Raw genomic sequence first — 13,314 nt, forward strand, 5'->3', positions numbered from 1 at the left:
ACTCAGATTTTCGACTGTGCGGAGGGTCAGCACCCTAGATCCCTGAGTTGTTCAAAGTTCAACTGTATATGAATAAAGGTGTATAGAGCAAAATAAAAGTCACCAATAATCCCACAACCCAGAGATAATTCCTTTCATCTTGGTGTAGTTATTCCAGATGATTTGTGAGTGTGTATTTGTATGTGTCTTATACATATAAAATACTTTAAAAAATGAAATCAAACATAAACTTACTTTATTACCTTTTAAAATGCAATAATATATTCTGGAAATCTTTTCATCTTAAAATGTAGATTTTGGAAATCGCAATTTTAGGGCTGCACACATTTAAACAAAAATACCATTACTATTTATCCACTCTTCTATTAATTGTTTTTCATGATTGTAAGCAACACATATCCTTACCTGTACATGTTTATCTATTTGCTGATGATTTCTTCTGAATAAGTTCCCAGAAGTGGAATTTTTGTGCTAACAATTATGTATACCTTAAAGATTCTGACATTTTGTGTTACTAAAATGCCCTTCAGAAAATTGTACCTGTACTGGGTAGGTTGCCAGATAAAATACAGGATGCCCAGTTAATTCGAATTTCAGATAAACAGTGAATTTTTTTTAGTACAAGAATGTCCCAAATATTACAGAATCATTTGAAATTCAAATTTAACTGTGGATCTTGGGAGCCCCAGTCTCGGGTCTGGCCACCTTAGTGCACCAACAGCCATTTCCTCCGAAGTCTGGCCATCTCTGGGGATGCTACCATCTAGTGGGGTTGGATCCCTGCTCTTTTCCTACTCTGACCTCTGACTTTTTTTTTTTTTTTTTCTGGGTGTAAGGGAGGAATCTCTACTTCTCATATTGTATCAGTCTGCTAAGGCTACCATAACGCAGTGTCACAGATTGGGTGGCTTAAACAAGTAATTAAATTATTAAATTTATTTTCTCATAGCCCTGGAGGCTGGAAGTCCAAGATCAAGGGGCCAGCAAATTCAGTTTCTGGCGAGAGCTCTCTTCCCGTTTTTGAGGACCGCCGCCTTCTCACCTTCTGGCTGTGTCCTCACATCACCCTTTCTCAGCACACACGGAGAGACAGCGAGCTCCAGTGTCTCTTATATATGGACACCAATCCCACAGGGCCGGGCCCTACCCCTCGCACCTGATTTAAGCTTGGTTACTTCCTTAGAGGCCCCGTCTCCAAAGATAGCTGCCCTTGGGGTGGGGGGCTCGGGCTTCAGCATATGAATTTTGGTGGGATGCAAACATTCCGTTCATAACATGTATCTTTTTTTTTTTTTAAATAATGCCAGCTCACAGTTTTCTATTCTTTTTTTAAAAAATTAATTAATTAATGGCTGTGTTGGGTCTTCGTTTCTGTGCGAGGGCTTTCTCTAGTTGCGGCAAACGGGGGCCACTCTTCATCGCGGTGCGCGGGCCTCTCACTATCGCGGCCTCTCTTGTTGCGGGGCACAGGCTCCAGACGCGCAGGCTCAGCAATTGTGGCTCACGGGCCCAGCCGCTCCGCGGCATGTGGGAATCTTCCCAGACCAGGGCTCGAACCCGTATCCCCTGCATTGGCAGGCAGATTCTCAACCACTGCGCCACCAGGGAAGCCCTGTAACATGTATCTTTAAAGGTGCTTTCCTCTTATCGCTTTCCAAGACTCTAAAGGAGTTCAGGTTTTCGAAAAACAACACAGGCAACCTCTGCTTATGAATGAGGTAGTAAAATGTGTCCGTTGAACTCAGAAGCTTCCGGAAGAACTCAGTTGAAAGATTTATAACCTTCATAAATTGAATATTTATTTATCAAAACCATGGATCCTCTAAATAATCTTTTCGGCACACAAAAGCACCTTGTGGGAACATAAAGAGTGCACATTGACATTTATACACATGTATATATGCATAGAAAAAAGACCGGAGGTATGTTAATCACAATAATAGTCACAGCTACCAATTACTAAACATTGTGCTGTACAAAAATATTACCGTAAATCGTCACACTGTAAGATAGCTTCAATTATTATTTCCATTTATCAGATGAGGCCACCGCATAAGTAACTGGGCTGAAACCGGTTCGGTGCGACTCCAAAGGCAAAGAGTGTGTACATTTTAGAATCAGAAAGATTATTTCCACCTTGACAAATTATAGTGGATGGTCAATGTATAGAAATGAAAAGACAAACAGAAGAAATCGCCAGCTCTGTGTGAGAGTATTTATGTCACCAACCAGCTCTGAATGTTCTAGTTGGGAAGAGTGGCTCTTAACTTGATGGGCATTAAGTGGTATCTTGTGTAGTTTGCATTTTGTTGCTAATTATAATGTCCACATGCTCTTTTTTTTTAACTTTTTATTTTATATTGGAGTATAGCTGAATAACAATGTTGTGATAGTTTCAGGTGTACAGCAAAGTGATTCAGTTTTACATTTTCCCATTTAGGTTGTTACATAATATTGAGCAGAGGTCCTTGTGCTATATAGTAGGTCCTTGTTGGTTATCCATTTTAAATATAGCAGTGTGTACGTGTCAATCCCAAACTCCCTATCTATCCCTCCCTCCGACCCTTCCACCCCTGGTAACCATAAGTTCGCTCTCTAAGTCTGTGAATCTGTTTCTGTTTTGTAAATAAGTTCATTTGTATCATTTCTTTTTAGATTCTGCATATAAGCAATATATGATAGTTTTCTTTCTCTGTCTGACTTACTTTACTCAATATGACAATCTCCAGGTCCATCCATGTTGCTGCAAATGGCATTATTTCATTCTTTTTCATGGCTGAGTAATATTCCACTGTATATATGTTCCACATCTTCTTTATCCATTCCTCTGTCGACAGGCATTTAGGTTGCTTCCATGTCTTGGCCGCACGCTGTTAAAGATAATGGCGAACCCTAAGACTTGGGAGAGACCGACAGTCTCCCTGTGGGTGTCTGGAGCCTGACGTAGCCCTCACCTTGCTGCATGCCGCCTCTCCATCTCTCAGGGGTTGCACAGGGTTTGGTGACATACCCCAGAGGAGCAGCAACTTTGATCAGGCTCAAGGTTTCAAGGGATGCCAAATTCCACATCACTCACAGGAATGCCAGAACGGTTGGGAAACAGCTGTTGAGTCTAGACCAGCCAGTGTAGACACGAGACAAGACCAGCCAGTGTAGACGCGAGATTGAGATGGTCAGTGGTTCACACTGGATCCAGCAAGAGGCAGGATCGTCCAGATCCTGGTCCTCACCTTCCCCTGCACATGGGGCATGGCGCAAACTCTGGGAAGTGCAGCCCAGTTGAAGATGTGACTCCCCCAATAGCAATTGCCAAGACTGATTCTGGGGGCAAAGGAAAATGTGTTTTAAAAATATACACATGAGGATTCTCAAATTTTGTTGTTCAATTGTAATATATTGCAGATGTAAAAACTTTAAGACTCCCTCTGACTATTTTAGCTTGTGTCTGAAGGGGAGTTAATTTAAAGGAGACAACCTGGCAGTCTTATTCTTTAGAAGGAACTTTAAAGAATGTTTGTTTTATCATACGATTCTGAATAAGTAGGGAAAAATGGATGAATTCAAACTTGCTTTACTCAGCAAAGGGTTAAATTAATACCGGATTACTAGGTAGTCCTTAATTGCACAGGAAGTATAAACAAGTGGTGCTCAAAATTAGGTGTTCAAATTTAGATCCCCCGATGCCCTATCTTATGTTGGATTTGTTATTTTGTGCATTAGCTGACAAATGGTCGTTCTCATGGTGGCCCTGTCAGCCGGCCCATGTCACCATCTTTTCTGTATAGTTATGCATGTGCAATAATTTAGCTACTTTGTTGCATTTTTTTGCCCTTGTTTTACAAAAATGAGGGGAACACAGAGAAATTGACAGCACCAAGCAAAGATGTTAGCAGAGCTGAGAGGAGATAAAAATCGTTAGGTTTGCCGAAAGTGCTGACTCTTTAGCTTCAATCAGTTGTTCACTGGGATTCAACCAATTCAATGTGTGTTGAATTATGAAGGAAGGTAACATATTGAAGGATCATGTGTGAAGTGCTGGAAATAGATATGGATGTTATATCTACAAGGCAAAGCGTAAGGAAAGATTTCATCATACCTTAGTGCTCCAGCATAGAAACCCCATACAACATACAATCTTTTGCAGATTTTATATAAATACACATTTCCAGAAATTATATGTGAAGATGGGAACCACAGGTTTATAGAGGAGTGAGTGGCAGGGCTTTACAGAAAAGCGTGCTGGACTTCCCTGGTGGCGCAGTGGTTAAGAATCCGCCTGCCAATGCAGGGGACACGGGTTCAAGCCCTGGTCTGGGAAGATCCCACATGCCGTGGAGCAACTAAGCCCGTGCGCCACAACTACTGAGCCTGTGCTCTAGAGCCCACGAGCCACAGCTACTGAGCCCACATGCCACAACTACTGTAGCCCGCGTGCCTACAGCCCGTGCTCCACAACGAGAGAAGCCACAGCAATGAGAAGCCCGCGCACCGCAACGAAGAGTAGCCCCCGCTCGCCGCAACTAGAGAAAGCTCGTGCGCAGCAATGAAGACCCAACACAGCCAAAATTTAAAATATAAATAACTAAATAAATTTATTTAAAAAAAAAGCATGCCATCTCCAAGTCCTAAGAGTTTTAGGGCAGAGGTGAGGCAGATTAATAAATGTTATTCAAACCCAAGCAATACATATTGGCTGTTGCAGTAGTAAAAGGTAGTGTTTTAACAAATTATTGATAAGTATTTATTGAGCTCCTATTGTGTGCTAGGCAATGGCGATAGAATGATAAATGGAACAAATGATTTCCTCCTTTAACAGAACTGATGACGACGACGACGACGGTGATTTGGTGTGTGTGTTCGTGCTGATGTTCATCCAGTAAACCCCAGTATAAAACTGCAACTGTGACAAGCGTTACAAAGTACAGACATTCACATACCAGTTCTACAAGAGCCTGAAATGGGAGGATTTGACTTAGTGATATGTGAATTATATGAAGAAGGTTAGATAGGCAAAGGTTCCAGACACGTCATTCCAGGCAGAGTGAACAGTATGTCCAAAGGCCCTGTAGTGGGATTAACGTGGTGAGCACAAGAGACGGGGTTGCCAAGGCAACAAAGGAAAGGGCACGCATGGAGCAAGGCAGTCTCACCACAAGGCACTGCGTTGGATGGATGCAGGTGGACCCGTTACAAAACTTTTGCCAACATCCAGGTGAAAGATGGCACTAGAGTGATAGTGGTGGAGATAGAAAGAAGTGATTGGATTTGACAGCGGTGGAGGAGGTGGGAGCTTCCGGCCTTGGGGATGGATCGGAGGAGGTGGGTTAGAGAGAGAGAGGTGGATGAGAGGAAGGAGATGACGTCTAGGACTAATATCACAAAAAATAGGAAATCTAGCCCTCACTTCTTTGGCATTGGAATGAAATATGATTGGGGTGGGGGAGGTGAAAAACAGTATACTTAGGAATCATTTTAAGTTTTGTTAAAGTCATACATGCCCATGATTTGAAAAGCCCAGTGATACTGTAAGTCCTGCTTCTCTCCTCACTGGGAATTCAAGTCCTTAGATAAGGCAACCACTTTCAATTGTTTGAACAGTTTCTGGTATTTTCCTTCGTTTTTCTCTGTAAATGCTTATGTTGCTATTTCTTGAATTTTTTTCATTTACCAAATATTTATAAAGTGCCTACTTTGTGCCAGTCACTGAGCACGGGAATATGAGGGAGCAAATCGTGGATACACGTCGTGAACAAAATCTTCTGCTCTCACAGAGCTCTCACTCCAGTGGGGAGGATAAGTAAGCACTGAAATAAAACATCGCTGTCAGCCTCTCATTGTATAGAGGCAGTGCTCTATAGGGATGGTTATACGTAATACGGAGAAGAATAAGCACCCGTGGGAGTGATGCGGGCCACGCTGGGAAGAAACGCAGTGTTCACTAAGGGAGCGGGGGCAGGGATGACCCGCCTGAGAAATGGCATCTGAGCAACGACCCAAAGGATGGGAAGGAGAGCCCCGTGGATGTGTGGGGAGGTGGCATTCCAGACCAAGCAACAGCAAGTGCAAAGGCCCTGAGGTGGGAGGACAGAGGGTGTAACTGAGAACCAGAACAGCAGAGAGGCCCTTGCTGCTGGAGCACAGTGAGTGGGGGAGGGTGATGGGGATGAGGTTAGCTTGGTAGGGTGGGGAAGCACGATGGGTAGGGCCTCATGGGCTGCTGTTAACGACCTTGACTTCTACTCGGTGTGATGGGACAGCACCTCTGGTCTTGAGAGGAAACCGCATGCCCACTTTCTGACATAATTTTTGGTTAAGTCAGTGTTCAGTGTTTACACATTATCACTATCAAATATTATTTTCTGCATTGTCAACATCATTTTCTTGGATTCCACATGTAGGTGATGTTACATGATACTTGTCTTTCTCTGTCTGACTTACTTCACTCAGTATGATAATCTCTAGGTCCATCCACGTTGCTGCAAATGACATTATTTCATTCTTTTTCATGGCCGAGTAGTATTCCACTGTATCTATGTACCACATCTTCTTTATCCATTCATCTGTTGATGGACACTTAGGTTGCTTCCATGTCTTGGCTCTTAGTGCAGCAATGAACATGGGGGCACATGTGTCCTTTCAAATTAGATAAACTTCCCCTCTTTTGACTGAGTGGCAGAGGGATAGGTGTTTGGCTCTGTGGAGGTGGGGAGGAGACCTGGAAGAGCATGTCCAAGGCAACCCTGGCCTGTTCTTGAAGGGCTTTGTGGGGGTTACAGCAACACGCCTTCACACCCGGCGGCTGAGTTGGGGCTTGGCTTTTTCAGCCCGGGGCACGGTAGAGGCAGACCTTGAACACAGGACACTGGGCCCCAAATCTCACATACTTTCCAGTCGAAAACACTGACGTCTGATATCACGTGGGACTGACGGTAAGGGCAGCAGGAAATCAGGGAAGAGAGAGCTCAGTCGTGTTGGTGCGGCCAGAGGGGCTCACGGCGGCGCTGAGGCTCGGCTGGGCTGGGAGGGATGGGGGACGGAGGAAAGTGGGAGGGGGAGGCAGGAGGTTCCAGTGGGTGGCGGAGGGGAGAGCCAGGCTATAGCAAGGACTCTTTCACGGAGGAAGCATACGCCTGATGGATCTGAGGGTCAAGATGGGCCCTGGGACCCAGCAGGACAGTGAAGGTGTCAGAGAGAAGGGAGCCCAGCTAGTAAGTTGTATGAAGCATCACCTTCCTGGGCCTGGAAGTTGAGCGGATTGCTTGGACTTAATTTTGGGGGACTGAGAGGCCACTAAAGGTGGAGTGTTAATGACCACGGTATACAAAGGCAGCTTCTGCAGGAGCCGTTCAGGGCTCAGCAGTTGCTGATGGGTTGCAGGGACCCTTGGAGGGCCTGTGGGGTGGCAGGTATGGTTTGGGTAAGACAGAGAGGCCAGGAATGGGGCCAGGCGGGGGACCACCATGCAAAGGAGCCAAGGAAAGAGGCTGGCCGTCTATCCCAGGTCTCTTGGAGCCACCCCTCATGCAGCCCAACCTCCCACCACTAACTCATCTCCTTTTCTTCTGATTCATCCTTGGCAGGAAGGAAGGGAAGAGGCTGGCACAGAGGTCCAGGCCAGGAGACCTACACCTCCACTTCTGATAGTGGCTGGACAAAGAGGGTCCGGACCCTCAACTTCTCCAGAAGATGAGACCCCCTCCGGTGGCCTCCCATGGGCCATGACCAGGCTGGAAAAAGCTGGGACCAGACCCACCGGCATTTAAAGATGGGGCCCAGGATATTGGGGTGAAGCTGGGGCGGGGAGGTGAGAGCTGGTGGTGTGGATTAAGGAGACCAGGTGTGGAGAGGGCAGGGGTCGAACGATGAGGGCAAGTGCGCGGCTGTGCTGGAGGCCCGTCTAGGAAAAGGGTGGCCACGGAGGGCTACCAGTAAACCCACGCGCAGTCTCGGAGGCCGTGTGCTTCGCTGCGTGGAAACATCAACAGCTAAGCTAAGCAGACACGTCATGTTAAGTCGTGACAAAGGCAGCTATCCAAGGTGCCAGGGCACCCAGCCAGCGTCCCAGGTGCCACCCGCAGATGGCATCAGAAATGACGTTTGATTACCCTCTGCCGTGACCCCACCCTGGACAGGGGACGTCTTCCAAGGGGGCAGGATGTGTCACCCACGGTTGAAGAGTGGCCTGCCTCTCCTATAGACCTGCCTGTGGGCAGACCTCAAGGCCAGACGATGCCACGCGCAGGGTGTCCCAGGACAGCGGAGGCTTCTTTCTAGTGTGTAACCCACTCTGCCTCTGTCCTGTCCCCAGGGGAAGGAGAGCAGGTTCTACTTCCGGGAAGTTCCTCCTCCTCGCCTCCGTCCCTCCCTCCCTCCAGCATCCTTCCAGGGTGCTCTGGAAGGGGACATTCCCACTAGTGGCCACTCATCCAAATATCTTTTCCTCTCGGTGACAAAACACATGAGGCTGATTTTCTTGCCTTGAATTTACTTTCCTAATTAGGTGTTGCTGAGATTACCGTTTGCTTTAATGCCCGGACCCTCCCAGATCTGTGTGCTGGGCAGGGGGCTTCGTCACCAAGCTGCAGAAGCCCTGGCCGCGGGGACCATATCCTCAGCCAAGTGCCCACCCGATGTCTAGCAAAGCACCGGACGTGGACTTGTCACTCACAAAGTGGCCGGTGAATGAGTGAGTGAGGATGTGATTGAATGAACGTTGGCTCTGGTTAATATATGCCGTTAACACACTCGCGTACAAGTCATCAGGCACTTACACGTTGTTTCCTATAAGTGAGGGTGGCAGTCAAGCATTGCTGCATCACACACACACACTTTTCTCTCCCAGGCTTCTCCTCTTACCGAAGAAGTCTCACAACTCTGACATCTCCTGTGAAGGTCTGTTTCCCAAGCTGTGTCTGTGATCTGTTTGCTTCTTCATTCAACAAGTGTTCGTTGAATGCCTGCTGTGGGCCAAGGGACAAAACCAAGGACTCAGGCTCTTATGAAGCTTAGCTTCTGCTGGAGGAGATAGGCAATCGATAGAATAAGTAACTAAAATACACTCTATGCTAGGTGAGTACAAACTCCACCGAGGGACATCCAGAAAGGGGGCCGTGAAATACAGCAGGGAGTAGGGGGGTGTGGGGACCAGATTAAAGTAGGGGAGACAGGGGAAGGCTGACCTAGAAGGGAATGTCTGAGTAAAGAGCAGAGGGGATCAAGGAGTGAGGGCGCCGTTCTAGGTGGAGGAACAGCAAGTGCAAAGGCCCTGAGGTGGGAGCCTCGCCGGCGTGTTCTAGGAACAGCAAGGGGGCCGGTGCGGCTGGAGGGCAGTGAGTCAGCAGGACGCGAGGTCAGGGTTACCTGGGTACTGAGTGTGGGCTCTGTCCAGCCAGAGCCTTAGAGGCCCTGAAAGGTCTGTGCTCGTACGTGGAGTTGGAAAGGAAGCCATTCCTGCAGGGTTCTGAGCAGAGAAGGGACATGTCTGGACTTCAATTCTAACAGAATTTCCAGTTGGGAAGCGGGTGGGATAATCCTGGTGAGAGCGGCTGGTGGGCGGACCAGGCTGTCCGTGGTGAGGTTGGTGAGAAGTGGACAGAGTCTGCATAATTTTGAAAAGAGAGCCAACGGGAGGAATTGGGGGTGGGGTTAAGAGAAAGAGCGAAGGCGAGGATGACTCCCAGCTTGCGGGGGAGAAAGGGGAGACCCGGGGGCCGGACCACCCTCTGTGTCTGTGCTGGAGACCCAGCGACCCGCTCCCGGAAGCTGGCCTGCGGTGGCCTCACCCACCAGACTCTGCCCCCAGGCACAGCTTGGCTCTGCCTCCCAGCCCCACTTCCTTCTCTCCAGGAGGCCCGGGGGTGGGTGGCAGCAGGTGGGGTGGTGGGTGGGTAGTGTCAGCTGCCGCCGTCCCCGCCGTCTTGTCTCCCTGACCGCACGTCCAGGACGGGCTGCATCTGCGTTTCCATGATTTATTCTGAGTCTCGTGCACCTGGGAAGGTTGGGGACCTGGCTGGCCTTGGCCTTGGCAGGCAAGGTATTGTCACCTCCCGGACAACCACACCAGAGTGGGACGCAGGAGACCAGAATCACCTGAGGCCGAGACAATGGGGGAGGAAAAGCCAGGGTGCGTGGGGCGCTCCAGTAGGAGAACCCGGAATCGGTCTGGGAGAAGAAGAAACATCAGTGGGAGGCTGAGGACACCTCTCTCCTGGCTCCTGGAGGGGCCCACGGAGGCCTTGTCCAGAGTGGACGGATGGACGGCAGGAGACCTGATGTCACAGGCCGCCCTCAGACTGTCCTGCCCTCTGCCATCGGTCTGCCTTTGGGAGGCACCGTTCCAGGAGTGACTCTTGTCTTTGTTTGGAGGTGAGGTAGCAGAAAACTGATTGACCAGGCCACTTATGGGCGCCAAGGGCTGGTGTCAGAGGACGGGGCTCCCTGAGCTCAGTTGCGCTGGCTCGTGGCCGGGGAGCCCCCTGGGCCGCCCGAGGGGAGGTCTCAGGGCCACCCTCCAGCTCACGTGCGAGCAGCCGCAACACGGCGGAGCGGTGGGAGCTGTGGGCCGAGAGTCTGGAGGCCCGGGGCCCAGTCCCAGCTCTGCCACTAAACTCACCGTCTGATGCACGTCGACACTTTGCATGTCTTTATCCCCTGGTCCTCCACCTCACCTGAGAAATGAAGAATTGGACACAGTGATCGCCATTGTCTCTTCCCACTTGGATAGACTTTAACTCCATCACTTGGATAACTGAGGGCAAATTGGTTTCCTGGCCCCTGATGGAAAACGAGAGGCCTCTCCTCTTGCCTGGGGGGATCCGTAATGATTCCATTCTTATCAAGCGTCTCTACCTGCAGGCAGGCAGTTATAATACCCAGGTGACTCTGGCTGTCACTGTTCTTGTATCTAGGCAAGAATGGCTTGTTGGTGGCTCGCCAAGGACACAGGGTTGTTCTGATTATACGAGTGAATACGCAAGTAGGTCCTGGCTGTCGTCAGCATGTGTGTGTGTTAGTGACAGTCACTGTCTTGACTATTATGGGCTGGGCCACGTAGACATCTTTTCCTGCTAAAGAGGAGGAATTCCTCCATCTTGTTTCCTCAGGGCTCCAAGTGCAAATCTACAGCCCTGAGTGACCCCTTGGCACGGAGCCCTTGGCTCTGTGGGCCGCAGAAGGCATCCTCTGTCTCTCAGCTCAGCCTCAGAATACGACGCCGGCGGCGGGCGGTGGGAGAGGTGAGACGAGGTGCGTCAGACGGTCGCCGTGCTCTTCGTGGCAGTGCTTGGCGACTGTCAGTCTCCCTCCAGGTGTAGGTGGTATGAGCCATGCTGTGTTTCCTCCTGGGTGAGCAGTAGACTGTGGGCTCATTTGAGACTCAGAGCATCTCAGGGATGGGAGGTCACGTGGGAGGTCACAAGACCCAGAGAAGTGAAGGGGCTTTGTCCACGGTGAGGCAGTGAGTGGCTGGAAGAGGCGTCCTGGGTAGGAGGGTAGCGCTCGGAGCCCTTGGGCTTGTTGCTGATGCTGAGGCCTGCAGCCAGAGATCGCCAGTGCTTTTTCCCACAACGAGACAAAACAACTTCCTCCAAAATCTATAAGAATCTGGGCCACGCTCATCAGCTCCATCCCTTCCCGCAGGTACCTGCTCCCTTTATGGTTCCCCAGCCACCTGCCATTGCCGACGGCGCCACTAGAGGGAGCCACCACGGCTCCTGTTTCTCCCACAGGTGGGCTGGGAAACCCTGGGGCTGCCCCGGGAGCCGGGCACCTCCTGGTGGGAAGGGCTCTTCATCAGCCCTCGGTCACTCCACGGGGTCCCTGCGTGTCCAGCCACATGTGATGTGTGAGTCCGTTCAGGGCTGAGAGTCTGCTGGGGTCTCTACCCAGCAGTCCTGATGTAGCTGGACGTCCAGTGAATGGGGGGTGACCTGCCCCTTGTCCATCCGTGCAGGAGCCCCAGGAGGTGCTGCTCAGAGATCCGGGGCAGATGTGGGGGGAGCCGAGGCTTCAAAGGCCCCCGGATCCCTGGCCCGAGAAGCCCAGTGGGCAACTTGAGGGGGGTCCCTGCCAGGGGGTATCCCCAACCTCTTGGTAGACGCAACAGAGCAGCGGGAAGCAGCAGGAAACTGCCCTGGAAACTGCACTCAGAGGCCTGATATCCAGGGACTTTTGCCCAGGTTGCTGTCAGCGGTGGGAAATTATGCACAGGGGCCAGGGGATGATGTGGCAAAGAGATCAGGTGTCTTTTGGAAAAGTGATTTTCCAGTTCAAATACCACTCGGTCACAGAGATTTTCTGGAATCCTACCAGGCTAAGAGTCAGGCTGAATTATCCTGAACTCCTACCTGCTATTGGGCTTGGGGTCAGGAGGGGACAGATGGGTAGTGACCTTGTGCATAACCTTTTGTCCTCCAGGGGGAGTCTTCCCCTCTGGGCCTCAGAGGTTTCCTCTGTCAAGCAGGGGGTTTATATTTGGATGCTCTCCAAGGCCCCTCCTGCAAGGAGGAGTGGTCTGTTTGGTTTGTCCTCCTGCACTGTGGCTCATCTGTCACCAACCCTCTGCTTTCCGCAGTTTGAAGCATGTGGAAAGTCGTTGCCCCTCCCCACATAAGCAGCTTTTAAAAATACCAGTAAAAATAAGATGAGATTGACCTCTTAGGACTAGTCAACTCATCAAAATGATTCTGAGCCCTCTGTGCTGAAGTGTCAACAGTAATTGATCATTTCCCAGCAGTAGGCTGGGAAAGCTCAAAAGCGGGGTTAAAGTTTACATTTTCTATGTCAGCAATCACTTGCCTGCTGTCTGGCTTCATTTTTGGTCCTGCTGACTTCTGATGAGCTGGGGCCAGCTCGTCGGGGCTCTGTGGTGTTGCCTCACATCTTGGTGGCAGGGGTCCTCATTACTCTGAATTTCCAAGCACAGCTTAGTCTCTCAAAGATGCTTCAGTGACTAAAACTCCATTCCAAGCCTGGTTTTGGTGGAAAAGAAAGTCGATGACGATGGGAGGGGTTGGAGGGGTTTCCTGAGAGGCAAAGAGAAGGGTTTCCTTCCAATCAATACATTATTCCAGTCAATACATTATTGATTGCAATAACGAAGATGTGTTTTTCAGTTTTGTTTTTGTCTAGTGCCTTAATAGTCAAGAAAGGCTGTGGACATTAATGGGAGCAGGATACCGGGGCATGCATGGTCCAGGGCAGGACTTCTCATCCTTCATTGTGGAACCATATCACCTGGAGACCTTGTTAAAATGCAGATTCCTGGGCCCCAACCCCCGGGGATACTGATTCAGTAGGTCTGAGAAGGAGCCCAGG

General features: G+C 49.7%; 1 protein-coding gene across 2 annotated transcripts in view; it reads left to right on the top strand.

Annotated features, from left to right (window-relative positions):
- KCNA6 (potassium voltage-gated channel subfamily A member 6) overlaps positions 1-13,098 on the top strand; it is a 43,251-nt gene extending 30,153 nt beyond the window's left edge. For both annotated transcript variants that reach the window (XM_082349994.1, XM_082349998.1), the window contains one exon: positions 7,581-13,098. The gene's annotated coding sequence lies outside the window, so the exon portion shown is untranslated. The remainder of the gene's footprint in view (positions 1-7,580) is intronic.
- The last annotated feature ends 216 nt before the right edge of the window (positions 13,099-13,314 follow it).

The sequence above is a fragment of the Balaenoptera borealis genome (assembly GCF_965194805.1).
Source record: "Balaenoptera borealis genome assembly, chromosome: 13".
NCBI lineage: Eukaryota > Metazoa > Chordata > Mammalia > Artiodactyla > Balaenopteridae > Balaenoptera > Balaenoptera borealis.